Source organism: Equus przewalskii, chromosome 2 (genome assembly GCF_037783145.1).
Source record: "Equus przewalskii isolate Varuska chromosome 2, EquPr2, whole genome shotgun sequence".
Classification (NCBI taxonomy): Eukaryota; Metazoa; Chordata; class Mammalia; order Perissodactyla; family Equidae; genus Equus; species Equus przewalskii.
This window is the reverse complement of record NC_091832.1, coordinates 56,205,474-56,222,084: the sequence shown is the minus strand read 5'-3', so window position 1 is coordinate 56,222,084 and position 16,611 is coordinate 56,205,474. Positions and strand designations below refer to the sequence as shown.

Genomic DNA, 16,611 nt, shown 5'->3' with positions numbered 1-16,611 from the left:
GCTGTGAAGGTGTGTGTACAAGTTTTTGTGTGGCCATGTTTTCCATTCTTTTGGGTATATACATACCTAGGAGTCGGTTTGTAGATCATACGCTAACTCTGTTTAACCTTTAGGAACTGCCAGGCTGTGTCCAGTGTGGCTGCACCATTTTATGTGTTTAGCAGCAGTGCATGAGGATTCCAGTTGCTCCATATCCTCAGCAGCACTTGTTATTGTCTGTCCTTTAACTTAGCCATCCTGGTGGTGAGGTGATACCTCACTGTGGTTTTGATTTGCATTTTCCTGATATCTAATGATACCAAGTATCTTTTCACGTGCTTGTTCGCCGTTTGTGTATCTTCTTAGGAGATACGTCTTCAGATTGTTTGCCCATTTTTTATTGGGTTGTTTGTCTTTTTATTATTGAGTTGTAAGAGTTCTTTATACATTCTAAATATAAGTCCTGTATCGGATAGATAATTTACAAAATCTCTCTCCTATTCTGTGGGTTGTCTTTTCACTTTCTTGAAGATGTCCTTTGAAACACAAAAGTTTTTTTTTCTTTTGTTTTTTAAGATTGGCACCTGAGCTAACAACTGTTGCCAGTCTTTTTTTTTCCCTTCTGCTTTTTCTCCCCAAATCCTCCTGGTACATGGTTGTATATATTTTAGTTATGCGCCCTTCTAGTTGTGGCACGTGGGGCGCCGCCTCAACATGGCCTGATGAGCGGTGCCATGTTCGCGCCCAGGATCCGAACCAGCGAAACCCTGGGCTACCGAAGCAGAGCACGCGAACTTAACCACTTGGCCATGGGGCCGGCCCCAAACACAAAACTTTTTAATTTTGATGAAGTCCAGTTTATTTCTTTTCTCTTTTGTTGCCTGCGTGTCCTAGAACTCTTCCCTTTGACACTGCCCTTACGCCCATGTATTCCAGTTTCCCGGTTCTGGCCCGGGCACGAGGCAGCAGTCCTGTTGACAGGGAGCCCTGGTCCAAGGGGCCGTTCTTTCCTCCCTGGAGCCTTCCCCTCCCCTTGCCTTCGCCTGGGCTTACTCCCGTTTCGCTCTGCTGCTCGTCAGTACACGCGGGCCGGAGGCAGCAGCCCTCTGGGCAGCCTCCCCTCCTCAGTCCTCTCCCATCTTCAGTCCATCCTACAACTGCTGCCAGCGGCACCTTCCTTCAGTCTTCCCCTCTCCCCCGAGTCACCCCACCCCCACCTGCCCAAGAACGTTCTCCAGGGCAGAGTTCGGAGCTCGTCGTTAGCCAGCTCTGCCTCTGTGCCCCGAGTTCCCTGACCTCCAGCACACAGTTTCCGCAGCCCAGGCTCTCAGTCCCCTTCCGCCCGGCCGCCTGGCTTCACACGGCCGGCTGTTTCCAGGGGAAAGTCCTGGCTGGTTACTCTGTCTGTTCTGGTTATATGGGCCCTACCACTCACGTGCTGCGGCTCCTTAGACACGCTCTTTACTCTCCCGAGCTCATGTCCTCCACCCTAACGCTGGGGCTAATCCTCACCTCTGAAGGTCCGGTACAGCGTGGGCACAGTGCCTGTCCCTCGGGGCGCGCTTCACGATGGCAGCTGTTGGGAGCGAGCACCAAAGGAGATGATGTGAGGTTCCCTCGTTGACCTGCCTGGCTCCCCGTCACTTCCACGTCGGCCACCAGTTATTTTTTGGTCAGAATTAAGTGCACAATGGCCATCTCCTTCACTGCTTCCTCCTGCTTGTGGAGGATGAAATTTCTCTCAACAGAGTTTGATCATCTGTTGATCAGAATAGCGGAAGTCCATCATGAACCCCATGGTTAGCAGAGTGGCAGTGCCAGGATTCTTGGCACAGAGTGACCGTGCCATCCTGGAATTTCCCCAGCTCCTTAGAGTGACATTCAAGTGCCCCCAAGGTGTCTCCTACCCACCTCTGCCACCGCTCTGCACACAGACCCCACCCGGCCTTCCTGAGTCCCAGGTGCTTGCCCACCTCTGGGAGCTGCCTCTCGTTGCTTCTCCCGCCAGCAGTGCCTGGTGCTCTGCCTTATGTCTGCCTTTTGGCCCAGCGGTGCCTTCCAAGACCTGCCCAGGTCTCCCGAGGCCACCGCTGTACATCTGATCTGCTAGACGGCGCTTGGAGTGCAGCTGCCTGCGCTGCCATCTCTGCGCGGAGACTCTGGAGAGCGGGACCCGCCTCACCTTCACCCCTCTGCTCCTAGGCCAGGTGCGTTGCCAAGATGTAACAAACGGTTACCAAATGTGAGCGCTGGATTCAGGGGCCCTGTCCCCCAAAGTTCCAGGAGGCTGGCAGCACCTGTGCTAAGGAGGAGGCGGCCCGGAACCCGAGGTCCAGGCTTCTGCTTCTGGCGGCCTCCGTATGATCTGTGAGCTCCCTGAGCCTTTCGAGCCTCTGCGTCCTCATCTCAAATGAGGATCCTGATTCTACCTCAGGCTGTGGTGGGGATTAAGTGAGGTGATCTTTTGGTACAAATACCATGTATTATATCCTAAACATGTATAGACAATACATGTTGGCTAATTCTCAAGGAAGTGGGAGATTCTGAATGTTAACATTATGATTACATTAATGAAGAATCCCGAAGGAAATTGAGAAATACAAGTTGTCTACGTAGGAGTGCTCACATTTCTTGAGATTTTAAACAAGGATATATACATAAAACTTGTTTATGAAAAATTTCAATAACATGGGAAAATTATTATGTTGCAACAACCGAGAAAAATAGGATTCAGAGTTATGCCCACAGACATGCAACACACACACAGACGAGCAGGGTCTTGTCTCCAAGCTGCTTGTATTGTCTGATTAGGTAATCCATTTACATGCTCTGAATCCCAAAGGTGCGGGAGCAGTCTCTCCTACTTCTGCCCAAACACTCAGCCCCCTCCTTGTGGGCCATCGTGTTGCCATAACAGAATCCTCCCAGAGATACTGCATGCACAGCAGTATCCGGTTTATGAGTGTACTCTGGTTCCTCCAGTACACTGCAATTTAGGAGCAGATACTCTAGGTCTGTATTCCTAAGCAACCCAACAAGAGGAGAAAACTGAAAATAAAGGATGCTGTTAAAATAATTTCCTCCCCTCCAGGGGAGGTTTGTCACGGATGTCCTCATGCAGTCAGTTTAACTGGTGGATTTAGCTTTTTGTTCTCTTTTAAATATTTCACCCTAGGATTTTAAGAGGGAAAACACTAGTGGAATTTAGTTGCTCCTGACATTAGAAGATAAACCTGAGACCTCAACATGTGTTTTTTTTTTTTAAGATTGGCACCTGAGCTAACAACTGTTGCCAATCTTTTTTTTTTTTCTGCTTTTTCTCCCCCAACCCCCCTAGTACATCGTTGTATATTATAGTCGTGGTTCCTTCTAGTTGTGGCATGTGGGACGCCACCTCAGCGTGGCCTGATGAGTGGTGTCATGTCCACGCCCAGGATCCAAACTGGCAAAACCCTTGGCCCCCAAAGCAGAGTGCGCGAACTTAACCACTTGGCCATGGGGCTGGCCCCTCAACATGTGTTTTTAAAATCTCAGTCCTCACAAAGGTATCCAGTGACCTAAATAGTCATGAAGAGGTTGGGATGTGAGATTGGATAACCTGGGTTCAAACTCTGACTCAACTTAACCTCTCAGTTCCTTAGTTTCATCATGTGAAAACTGGAGGTAACCAGACACCTTAGGATAAATGGAGATAATAACCTACCTCATAACATGGTTATGAGATTAAATGAGCAAATGTGTAAAACACTTAGAATAGGGTCTGGCACATACTTAGCAGTTGAGAGCTGCTGATGCTTTACGTGGCTCTGCTGCTAAATAGCTGTGAGACTTTAGATAAAGCCATTCCACTTCTGTGAACGGAAACCAGGACACCTGCATAGTTTTTTCAAAGTTTTTCCCAATTCTGACATCCAGTGATCACAGTTTGTGTCACCAGCAAAAGCAGAGAGTCTTGCACACAGTAGGGACTGCTGATTCAGGATGCTGCTGTTGACCAATGACCAAGAGCCTGGGTGTGGTACTAGGAGCTTTGCCTCGTGTTAAGAGTCTGGAGAAAAAGAAGATTGAAGAGTCATAATGTTTGAAGTTTAGAAAAGGTTATTTCAGAGAGGAGCAGATCTTGAAAAATTGTTCCTAGAATTAGTAATCAATCATACACAATAAAATTGTATTATCATGTTCCAGAGATGGCTTGTGTACTTTTATGTTCAACATTAAAGATGGTGTCAGATATTGACTCATGTCCACCGTGAATATGATCTTAGCGACAGCAGAGCTATTTGAATTGGGCAAAAGATGACTGACTGTTTGTGGTGGGGATTGTCGCATCTCCCTTCAAGGTTTCAAAAAGAAAATGCAGCTTCTTACAGTGGCCTGTGACACCCATCCCTTTCCCTAGCCATGGAGGACCGAGCAAGATGGATTCAGTCACTCTGAAAGCCTGATGCCCCCGGGCAGAGGGAAGCCCGCCTGCTCTGGGTGCTGTCTGTCCTTGTTTGTGGGTGTAACTTGGGTGGGTTTCTTTTGCCAGGGAACAGGCTGGGGAAGATGGGAGATTTTGGTTTCTATGGATACTGGGCTAGCTGGGATTTGCATAATGTATTTCAGAGACAGACAGTCTGGGAACAATGTGGACCGAGAAGGAGTATAAAGGCCCATGGAAACGAGTTGGGGGGTCTGCTTGTCAGACTGGGGACTGGGGTCTGGGACCCTCCCCCACTCTCTGGAGAGGGCAACATGGAGCCCTGAGCATCGAGGAAGGTGGTGTGTGAGCAGCGCCCCCACAGGGCACAGCGCGTACTTGGGCTCAGCAAATTTTCATGCTCTTTGCCTCCCCCTTCAACTCAGCTTTTGGCAAAAGGGTCCTTCAGTAACTATACCCAGCATGTGAAACTCCCGTGTTTACCTACAGAACGTTTCGCAGACACCCTCTCCTTTTAATCGCTGCTACTGCCTGCCACCCTCTGAGACAGACTCAAGAGGTCAGGAGACTTGTCCATGGTCATGTGACCTCAATCCCTGGTGTCTTGGAGTTACCCAAAACATCTTCTGGGTTTGCAGCACTAAATGTGGCCTAGTTGAGACAGTTCAGTTTGTGAGGGCCTGAACTACGGGAGGGGTTGTGGGGATAAAGAGGAGAAATGGGCATTAGAAATACTGGAGGAGGTAGGGTGGCCAGGCAGTGTTGTGGAGGAAAGTACCAGGTGAGGGAAATCAGGAGTCTGATGCCTGCCAGGTTTCTGGCTTGAGTGATGTGCTAGTCTCTGAGGCCTGGACTAGAGGAGAGCAGCTGGGTTCAGTGTTGTGTCTGTGGGACGTTGGGGTGGAAGTATAGAGAGGCTGTTAGATATAGCTGTGTAGCTCAGGATCTGGGTGGGAGACGTGGAGTCGAGAATCGTCGGCAGAGTTGTCGTGCTGAGTCTGGGCTCTCACGTGGAGCATGTCTAGAATAAAAGAAGGAGGCAGGGACAGAGTCCTGGGGACACTGATGCACTTTAGAGGTGGGCCGAGGATTCTAGGTTAGAGATATGAGGAGTGAATAGAGAAGCACAAGCAGAACCAGGGAAAGGTGGTGTCTCAGAAGTCAAAAAACCATGCTGAAGGTAGAAGGGAGTGAGCAATAGTGTGAAAAGCTCCAGAAAGTCAGGTAAAATGGGGATGGACAATAAATCACCAACTCCAGTTTAATCATGGCACAGCTTCTCCCAATATCAGTGAAGACAGAAGAAAAGATGGAAATTCACATCAGCAACAAGTACTAGATGACCAACCTCTTGACAGAAATTAGGAGGATTTTCTAATTACAAATGATAATTATAAAGCCAGTGGAGCCAGACTCTTAGCAGCCACCCAGACTCTGCCTCTTGACATGCCTACCCAAGAGACATCCCTCTGTCTCTTCCTCTATCTCTGTCTACTGTGTGGACCAAACACTACGGAGGTTCTGATGTTGGACTCTTGGGTTCTAATGAGGTGATCTTGTTGGTGCTACAAAGTCATGCCCTCAGGTCACTTCTTGCTTTATTCCCTTTTGCTCTCTGCCTGGCCTTGGCTGTGGGGATTAAAAGGAATGCCACACTGGAGCTCCACAGATGACAGCACGGTGGTGACAGGAAGCTTACTGAGATTAATATTTGTTGAGTGAATGCATTAAGAAATGAATCCATCTCCAAGGAGAAAGTGAATTTGGGAAACAAAAATTGAGGTTGGGAGATCCAGCCATTCTCCTCACCTGGAGATGATCTCTTCACTGTTGAGACCGAGGATGGGGCATTACTTTAATTGAGGGGCTTTCCTTACCTGTCCTAACCCTCTGCTGTTCCCAAGCTGCTCTTTGAGGGGGCCAAGAATACGGTTTTCTTCTGTCCTTCATCTTGCCCTCCCCATTCAGTTATGGCACATCCCAGAAAACAAGCAGCAGAAAGGAGGGGGACGTGGTGGCAGCATCGTGCATCTGGGAGATGTGGTCCCTACAAACTGGGGGCAGAGACAGGAAGGACCTCTAGCAGGGTGCGGGCAGGTTTGCAGTTTGTGGTTTGTGTTTCTGTTTTTGTTAGTCCACTTTTTCATGGTTTCAGGGGAGCCGTGGGCCTAGACTATCCCCCTCCACACAGCTGAACCAGCCCACTTTGAGGTCCTAGGGAACCTGGGAGGTGCTGGGAGCTGGGAAACCCAAACTTCCTCTGTTGTATACTTGTCGTCACCTGAGTGGATGTTGTGGGGAGCAGAGGAAATTCATGTGTCTTGTCACATGTCACTTCTTTGAGGATGGGTCTCTTGATTAAAAAACAACATGGGGGCATGACGAAATACCACAGAACAATGGAGAAGAATCTTCCTAAGAGTCAATGAGAGCATATACCCCTTTAAAAGGCCATCTGCAACATCCAGAAGAGAACTTTGACATCCTCAATACGGAGCCATCTCTATTTAAACAGGAGCGGAGAGAGCAAGAGGAGAGTTAGCCCAAATGGAAAGGGAGGAGTGGGAGAGAGAAAGCAGAACTGAAGAAAACTGAAAAGTCAGCAGAAGACTTGAAACCCACAGCAGAGACGGTTAAGACCAGAACTGTCACTAAGACCGAGCACAACTGAGCAAGGAATGTGGACGATAAACTTGAGAAACCTTGCCGGAAGACAGAGGTGGGGGACATTTTTTAAAGAAAGAAAAATAAAGCTATACAGAGGACAGAAGATAAAAATCTAGCTTAAGAATTGTAGGAAAAATCAGAACAAATAAGAACCAGAATGACTGGCACCATTGGAGACTGAAAGTATGTATCATGTTCTGGACAAATTCACGGCAAATACTTTGAGTTATAGGATATAAAGTACATTCTAACATCGAGAGCGCCAAAGGACAACAGAGCAAACACCTAGTTATGTACAATGACATAAAAATCAGTCTGTTACCAAAAGACGCATACTGGGGAGACATGGACAGCAGCTCGAGCAAATATCCTGAATCATCTGAGAATTTTATACACTCACACGTTGCAGGAAGGTGAAAAATGAATGTGAAGATTCAGAAAATAAACCAATCATGGACACTACTTGATTGATTATATAATTTTGTTGAAGATGTATTATGTTTCAAGTGTGAAAAATTATTCTTGGAAGAGAATATATAATGTTAAATGTAATTTAATAACAATAATTGCATTATATAGCTCCAGGTTATATGAACCAATCCCAGAAAATTCGGTGGCAAGGGAAGTAAAATTTCTTAAATCCCTCATATGAGGAAAAGGAGTGGGAAGGAACAGAATTTTAAAAATATATTGTTTCACTCTGTAGTTTTGATATTGAGATAAATACATAATCAAAGTCTGCTAAAACACTAGGAGACTTTAAAACAGCCTATAGTCCTTCCAAAACATGAAAAAATAGAAGGGAAAAAAGAGAGTGCATGTGGCAAAAATGAACATAAATCGAACAGGAAGCCATAAAATTCAACGTAATAGTCACTATGTCAACAAATATATTCCTGTTAAAAAATTAAGATTTGCAAATAAGATTTAAAAAGCTATAATCAACTGCTTATAAAAACATTTCACACAAAATGAGAAAATGAATCTCAGGAGAACGGAGTCCGGTTTCTAACGAGGCACCCAATGGGAAAGAAAACGAGACTGGCAACAATAACTTCACACAGAAATGCAAAGGAAAAGGACAAATGGGATTTAAAGGCATATTTCAAACTGACAAAAGCATCACGATATATAAGGCACGTTGTTGGACACACACTGCAAGTTCGCCGCTGTCATAATTGCCCACAAACCCAGGAGAGTCAGCTGACAACAGAACCAATAAGAGATCTGGGAAAGCGAACCCAGATGACAGTTTACAAAAATCAAGTTTTTATGCCAGCAATATCCAGGTATAAAATATAACAGAAGTAAGATCTTATTCACAAAAGCAACTAAAATATCAAACTACCTTGAATTAAATTTTAAAACAGGACTAGAAAACTTCACTGAAATAAAAAAAAATGTTTAGAAAAAGCAGTCGTACATCAAAATGCCTACATATTTGGTTTTGAAATTAGACAAAGCGCTATATATATACAATGGAATACTACAGAGCCATAAAAAAAGACAAAATTGTCCCATTCGCAACCACATGGATGGATCTTGAGGGCATTACATTAAGCGAAATAAGCCAGACAGAGAAAGACAAACACTGTATGATTACACTCATATGTGGAAGATAAACAAACTTAGGGACAAAGAGAACAAATTAGAGGGAAGAGGGGTGGAGGGTGGGCACAAGGGGTGAAGGGGCACACTTATATGGTGTATGACAATAACGTACAACTGAAATTTCACAATGTTATAAGCTATTATGACCACAATAAAAACAACAACAACAAAAACATTATCATGACCAAATAGGGTTTATATTGGGAATGCAAGTATGTTTTAACATCAGAATGTAATTCCCCACGTCAACAGATTAAAGGAGTAAAATACTTATCTCAGTAAAAAGAAAATTAGACAAAGTAATTTTAATTTAATTTGGAATAACAAGAAAGGAGTAATCCAAATATTTAGCGGAAAAAATGATCATATCATTAAGATTGCATTTTGAGGAAATATTCAGATATTGGGACGAGAATTTGTGTACAAAAGATCCTTGTTCATCACAAAATTAGCTAAAATCAAGAATAGTTGGAAATAATCTAAATATACAAGAGAAGGGGAATAGTTAAGTTATTCCATATGCTGGAATACTATGAAGCCACTGGAAAAAAAAAACCAGAATATTTAAAGACACGTGGAAATGCTTCCTTGACAAAAGCCAAATTAGAAAAATAAACTATAATCAGTGCAACTCCAAATCTGTAAATCCATCGTATTTTTGAAGCGAACACCCAATATTGTTAACCATGGCTATCTTGGGATGATGTGTTTACACTTGACTTTTGTTTTCTTCCTCCTCCTCCCCACTGTTCCTCCTCCTTTGTTCTAAAAACAGGACGCATTACACTTCGAATCATAAAAGGGTAGCGTTTAAGGAGACGAGTGTCTGTTACATGTGGCTATAGGTGGTTACTGGTGCCACTGAAGTAGGGTTTTATTTTCAGAACTGTGAGGCTATGAGGTGGAAGCCTGAACAGACAAGGGAGAGAGGGCGACACCGCTGGGCTGGGTCCCCAGAGAGAGGACAGACCTGGGGACAAACGGAAGCAATTGCAGTGACTCGTGAATCCTCGATTGTTTTCAGCAGGACGCAGGGCCACCTGCTGAAAAACGAGCAGCAGAGGTGTCCAGAAAAAAAGTGGTGAAGCTCTGGAACACGGGTCTTCGCAGAAGAAGCCAGAGACCTTCTAAAAGCTGCGCCGCCCAGAACTCGCGGACTCGGAAGACACCCTGGGGTGGCGCGCGCCCGCAGACCAAGCACAGCGGAGGAGGTCCGCTTTTGCAGGGCGGGGGCCGCGGTCCTCAGCTGGCCACGCCCAGGGTGCAAGCGCCCACCCGGTGATGCCTCAGTGATGCATCCGGGTCTTAAGGAACTGCCTAACCAGGGACGCTACTATTGGCTCCGGCTACTGGCATGATGTCACCATCAGCCAATCTGAAGTCAGTTGCTCCTCCCAGGCTAAGGAGTTAATTAGGAGTTAATTAACTTTTCCTAAAGTGTAGGGCCGTGCAAAAGCAGTGTCCCTCACCTCTTTGGGGCACTCTCTGCTGGGATAAGGGGTGAGGAGGTGGAAGTGGAAATAAGCTTAATAACAGCAGATAGTGCTAGGTTTTGGAGATATGGTATTTTAAGGTACTGTATATTCACTCAGTAAATTGTAGAAAGAATCACCCAGAACTCCGCTAGGTAGAGAATTACTATTAAACATTTTGATGCAGTTTCTTTCTATATTTTTAAAATCAAGTGTGAGATTTTTATGGAAATCAACTCTATATTTTTTGCAGCAATTTTTTTATTCACTTACAGTGAGAATTTTCTTTTATTAAATAGTTTCAAATGCATAGCATTTAATGGCTGCAAAACTTTTCAGTGGCTGACATTCTGTAAGTTAGCCAAATTCCAGTATATAAATCTATGCTATCATTTTACTGCCTGCAAGCAATTGTATTATATGGGTATATTATAATTTATTTTAGAAGTGCTCAGGTCACTATTGGAAACAATGCTACAATGAACACTATTGTATATACATTGTATTGTAGGACCCTTGCCCAATTAATTCTTAGGAAAAATTCCTGAAAGTGAAATTCCTGTCAAAGATTAAAAAACGGGGGCACCCCATGTCGGAGTGGTTAAGTTTGCACGCTCTGCTTTGGTTCGGATCCTGGGTGTGGACCTACACAATGCCCATCAAGCCATGCTGTGGCAGCATCCCACATAGAAGAACCAGAATGACTTACAGCTAGGATACACAACTATGTACTGGGGCTTTGGGGAGGGAAAAAAACAGAGAGAGAAAGATTGGCAACAGGTGTTAGCTCAGGGCCACTGTCACCTCACCAAAAAAAAAAAGATTAAAATACATGTCCCCAGAGTGCTCTCCAGAAATGTTGTAAGCAGTCTATGAGAGCGTCCAGTTCTTCACACTCTAAACAAGCTTGGCTGCTTTTGGTCTTTTACATCTTTGGTGATCTAGTACAAAATGATAGTTTGTGAATCTTTTTTTAATTCATTTTCTTCATTATTAGTAATATTGACTATGTTTTCATGTATTCCATGACCTCAGATTCTTTTCTGAATTATCTGTCTTCTTTGCCCATTTTTATATCAGGATGTTTGTCTTTTTCTAATCCATTTGCAAGATCTTTAATTTCAACTTGACAGTATTATCTTGACTCTTTTTTCACAGGTACATAAGTGGATGTATAGTTTTCTTTTACTGTGCTATTTTTGTCAGGCTTTTGTTTCAGTGTTTGGTTACTTCTGTAGTGCATTTGGACAGCTTTCCTATTTTTTCTATGCCATGGAATCGTTTATGTAGTATGTTCCTGGGAAGTTTAAAGAATCAGAGCCATTTTGGGAGATAGTTCTTTGACTGCTTTTAAAATGTTCAAATAATTAAAATTTTAAAAATTAGTAATATTCACTGGTGTACAAATGCTAAATTCAAAAGGAAGATGGTACAAGTTAAGTTTGTGTCTCCTCCCAGCCTCCAACCATCTGCTTCCTCTTCCAATAAGCAGCCACTATTACTGGTTTATTATGAATCTTTCCAGAGATACACTAAAAACGAACACATTCTTTCTTTTAAAACCACAAAATAGTCACAGACTATAGATATCTTTATCTTGCTTTTTTAAAACATAATATATTTGGAAGATTATATCTCATATAATACAGTGTTACCTCATTCTTTCTAAGAGATGTATATTGTCACGTTGTGTGGAACTTATAATCTACTTAGCTACCTCATTTTTGAGAGAAATTAAGGTTATTTCTAATACTTACTATTAAAAATAATGCTACAATAACTATCCTTACACATAATATCAAATCTGTGAGTTGTTTCCTTTTATTAAGCAAGGTTAGCCCATTGGTAATAATTACCATGACAGATAAGCTTAGATTTGATTCTGTCTTTGAATTTATATTATGAATTCTGTTTGTATTGCTTCTTCTGAATTTTTTATATTTTGTTATATATCTGTGTTTGTGTGCATGAATGTGGCTTTTTTTGATAATTTGGAAGGGTTTAATTTTATTTTGGGTCTAGTGGTTACCTCTATAACTATAAAATTTATTTAAGCTGTTCTTATCCTTTGAAGTAAAAAATGGGGTCTGTATAATTTCTGCTGTTTGTAATTGTTGATGCTTTCCTTGTGGTTTTGTGTATAACCATTTAAAAAAATATTCTGTGCTCCATGTGGGGGTTTAAAAAATATATTCATAAATTCTTTGATGCTCCACCTCTGAAGAGAGGGATATAAATCCTCTCCCCCTAAGTATGGGCTGGACTCAGCAACTCAATCCGAAGGGAAGAATAAAGTGGAGGTGATGGTGTGCAACTCTAGAAAATAGGTCCAATAAAGGTGCTGCAGCTTCCCTCCTGGTTGCACTCTCCATCTTGGGTCACTTGCTCTGCTTCATCACCAGGACATTCTTGGAAGTAGATCTGCTGGCCCCAGTCAAACCTTCAGATGACTCTTTGGCTTCAGCCCCATGAGAGATGCAGAGCCAGGACCACCCAGCTAAGCCACTCCAGGGTTCCTGACTCACAGGCACTCTGTCAGAAAATAAATGTTTATCATTTTAAGTTTTGAAGTAATATGTTTCACAATAGGTGACTAGTGCAGACTATTTGTGTTTTCCAGTGAATTCTATTTTATTTGATATAATCTTGCTACTTTCATTTTATTTTCGTGTCCATTTGTCTACTATATACTGGTCCATCTTTTTAGTTTTAACTCTCTGTGTCTTTTTTTTTAGATATATCTGTAGTAAAATAGTGAGATGAGATTTTTCAGATGTTTTTAATAGAAAAATCTAAAACTTTAGTATCGCTCTGTTTTATGTGTTTTACACTTCTTTGTTTAATTTTTCCCTCTATCTTTTGTTGTGTAAAGCATATTTTCTTTGCATTTTCTTCCTCTAGAAATTTGGTGAGTACTTCTACTATTGGTGGTTTTAGTAGGTGTTATCTTTAGTTTTATTAAAGAATATAGCTGACAATCCCCACCCATTTTATGAAATTGGCATTGCAGATCAAAACCTGAGAGGGATGTTATAAGCAAGATAATTACAAACCAATTTCATTCATAACCAAAGATCCTAAACAAAAGTCCTAAATAAATAGTGAAGCAAATTTTGTTTAGAAATAGTATATATATATATAACACAACCAGGTTAAGTTTATTTCATACTTTGCTTTTAAAGTTCAAAATCAGTCATTTATTTCATCACATTAACAAGAGAAAAAAGCATAGATCATCTCAGTAGACGCAGAAACATCATCTGATAAAATTCAACAGCAATTCATTAAAAAATTCTTTGAAAACTAGGAATAGAAGAAACTTTCTCAATCTGATAATGGCTATATACAAAAAACTTAGGGAAAACAATATACGTAATGGTGAAATGTTGAAAGCTTTTCTCTTGAAGTCAGGAACAAGACAAAGATGTCCACAATCATCACTTCTATTTGGCCTCTTTTTTAGTGGCCCCAGACAATGGAATAGGCAAGATAAAGAAAGGGTATAGGGATTGAAAAGGAAAAAAATAAAACTGTCATTACTTGCAGATGATATGATTATTTTGTAAGTCAAAACAATCCACATATAAATTATTATTAATAAATGAGTCTAGCAAGAAACTAGAATGTGAAATTTAACAAAAGATACTTTCAACAAAAGATTTTTTCAATAACATTGAAAAGTTAAATATTTAGCGATGAGTATAACAAAATATTTGCAAGACTCTACACAGAAAATCATAAAACATTTTTGAAAAAATTAAAGAAGGCCTAAATAATGAGAGGTATACCATGTTCATGCATTGTAATATTCAATATCGCTAAGACGTCAGTTCTCCCCCAACTGGTCTATAGACACAACACAATCCCAGTCAAAATTCCTCATGGTTTTCAAAAATAATATTCGGTAGTTTGTAGATCCAAATGTGAAAGGCAAATAATGCATCTAGAAGATAAACTAAGTAAATATTTTCATGACCTTGGTGTAGGGAAATAAAGAAGACTCACAGAGAAAAACCTAACTATAATGATGAGATTGATGAAATTGACTATGTTAAGGTTAAGAAGTTCTGTTTATCAAAAGAAGTCATTAAGAAAGTAATGATACAAGCCACAGGGTAGGAGACGATATTTTCGATAATATAATCCGACAAAGGGCTTGAATTTAGAATATATGAAGAAGTAGAGATGGGTTCTGTTATAGTTCTCTGCCTAGATTCCAGGCCAACATGGAGACAGAAAAGAAACATTTTCACTTACCATATATATTGTTTCCCAGTTCAGAGAACCAGAAGCCTGGGATGGGAGGACGAGGAGGGAACCAGAGCCCTAGTTAGTCACAGCTGGGCGTTTTGCTTCTGCTGAAGTGTCGCTGCTCTGCATTTGTTTGGCTGCCCCCATCAGGAACAAGCTGGGGCTGGCGTGGCTGCTCGCCTCTCTGTAGGGTGGTGCACTGCTCTCTGTTTGTGCAAGGTACCTGGGAGCCGGAATTATGAATGACTTTAATCTTCTAACTTTGTAAATCCATGTTTTAAAAAATTGATGCAGTGAACATACATTTCTTTTAAAATTAGAAAACAAAACTTGAAGCCTTATAATCAAATGTGCAAAGAAGCAGGGTGGATGTACAGTGATGTAAAATAAGGACTACAGTAAAATCTCTCCTTTATTCAAAATACTCCTGTATTTAAGAATTTAAGAATTCCACTATCCCTGTGGGTTCTGCTTAAAAAATGCTAAATTTATGTTCACCTCTCATGTTAGCTGTCCTCAAGCGTAGTCTCTGTCATGTGCTTTGGGAAACACAGGGGTGAGAACAACAGGGAAAGCCTTCCAGAGATGACAGGTGCACTGGGACTCAAAAGATGAGTCGGAGCTGGCCAGACAGAGAGGTGGTGGGCGGTCACCCGAGCCATGGGGAAGGACAGTGTACAGAAATGGTGTGGTGTCTTTGGGGAGCCAATTGTATTTTGTTGTCACTTGAAAGGAGTTCAGCATGTAGGGCGGTCTGTGTGTGTGTGGCAGGGGTAGGGGGCAGGAGGGGACAGGATGCTCATGAACAGCCTCGGGGACACGCAGAGAAGTTTGGACTTTTTCCTGTATGTGCTGGGGAGCCATTGAAGGTTTCAAAGGAAGGTGAATTTATGACTGGGAGCAGGTTTCCCCTCTTTCTCTTCTCTCAGGCCTCCAGCCCGGTGAGGTTATTCTCTGTATGAGAAAAGGATGACAGTAATGCCTTGGCTTCTGCAGCCATGATGCTCATTACTTAAGAACTGCAGCCACTCGTGGTCCCTGGAGGACCTGCCTGGCGGCGTCCCTGGGGAGCTGTAGGCGTCATTAGCATCCTCAGAGTCTCCGCGGCAGGATGATGTCATACTCAAGGTGGCTTGACTCTCCCTCCCCCAGGGACAGCATTCACCGTGCCTGCTATCAGTGTGCCTCTCCCCAGGTAGAGACCATGCCCACAGGCTGAGGCAGGCCCAAGAGGCAACCTGAGAAAAATGCCCAGAGATGCTTGTGCTGTTTTCTGATCGTTAAACATGGGGTCGACAGTGGCTTCCACTCTCTCCATTTCTAGATCAGCTCTGTCAGGGCAGTGGTGAAGTGACACAGTGGCAATAAGCCCTTCTGTGCGGGACCTCTGAGGTGGCTCCTTTGTAGCCTTCCTCAGAGTCCATGAGTGCAGACCTTAAATTATAACAGATTGGGTTCTAACAGCTCATCTGGAGGATAGTTGTTCAAAACTTGAAACACATAACTCATAAAGGAGTAAAAATTTGCTTCTATTGCCTTGGAATGGATCCATCTACTGCCTCTGTCCCAAAGTTTCCTTCTTCTTTCTTTCCCTCTTCCTGGGATGTTCCCGGTACATTCTGGGCTCACAGCCTTGCTGGGTTAATCCCCAACACCTGCATGTGCATTTTTGTTGAAATGTACCACCCAGTCCAAGAAGAGAAGGGAGCAGACAGAGACAGGGCGCTGTCTTCCTTCTTCTTTGCCCTCTCTGGACTCCTTAAGGGCCAGAGTGATAGCCCCGGGAAGGGGCCTTAGATACGACCCAGCTCAACCCTCTCATCTTGCAGGCTGGGAGCTTGAATCCCACCTCCTTTCTCCATCCCTAGGACCTCCTTGCATCAAGTTCTGTGGGGCCCGGCCCGTGGCACAGCAGTTAAGTGCGCACATTCCGCTTCGGCGCCCTGGGTATCGCCTGTTTGGTTCTTCTGTGTGGACATGGCATCACTTGGCAAGCCATACTGTGGCAGGTGTCCCACATATAAAGTAGAGGAAGATGGGCACGGATGTTAGCTCAGGGCCAGTCTTCCTCAGCAAAAAGAGGAGGACTGGAAGCAGTTAGCTCAGGGCTAATCTTCCTCAAAAAAAATAAAAAAGTTCTGTGACCACATTCTTGTGCAAAGATTGGGATTTCCAAGGCCACTTCGTTCCCCATCATTTGTTCGTTCA

The 16,611-nt window shown here is 43.0% G+C and overlaps 1 long non-coding RNA gene across 1 annotated transcript; it reads right to left on the bottom strand.

Moving 5' to 3' along the window:
• Window positions 1–8,143: 8,143 nt before the first annotated feature.
• On the bottom strand, window positions 8,144–14,626 carry LOC139082031 (uncharacterized). The gene is made up of 2 exons (XR_011537686.1): window positions 14,410–14,626; window positions 8,144–12,684 (listed from the first exon to the last, which is right to left on the bottom strand). It is a non-coding gene; the product is annotated as an uncharacterized lncRNA (long non-coding RNA).
• Between the last annotated feature and the right edge of the window lie 1,985 nt (window positions 14,627–16,611).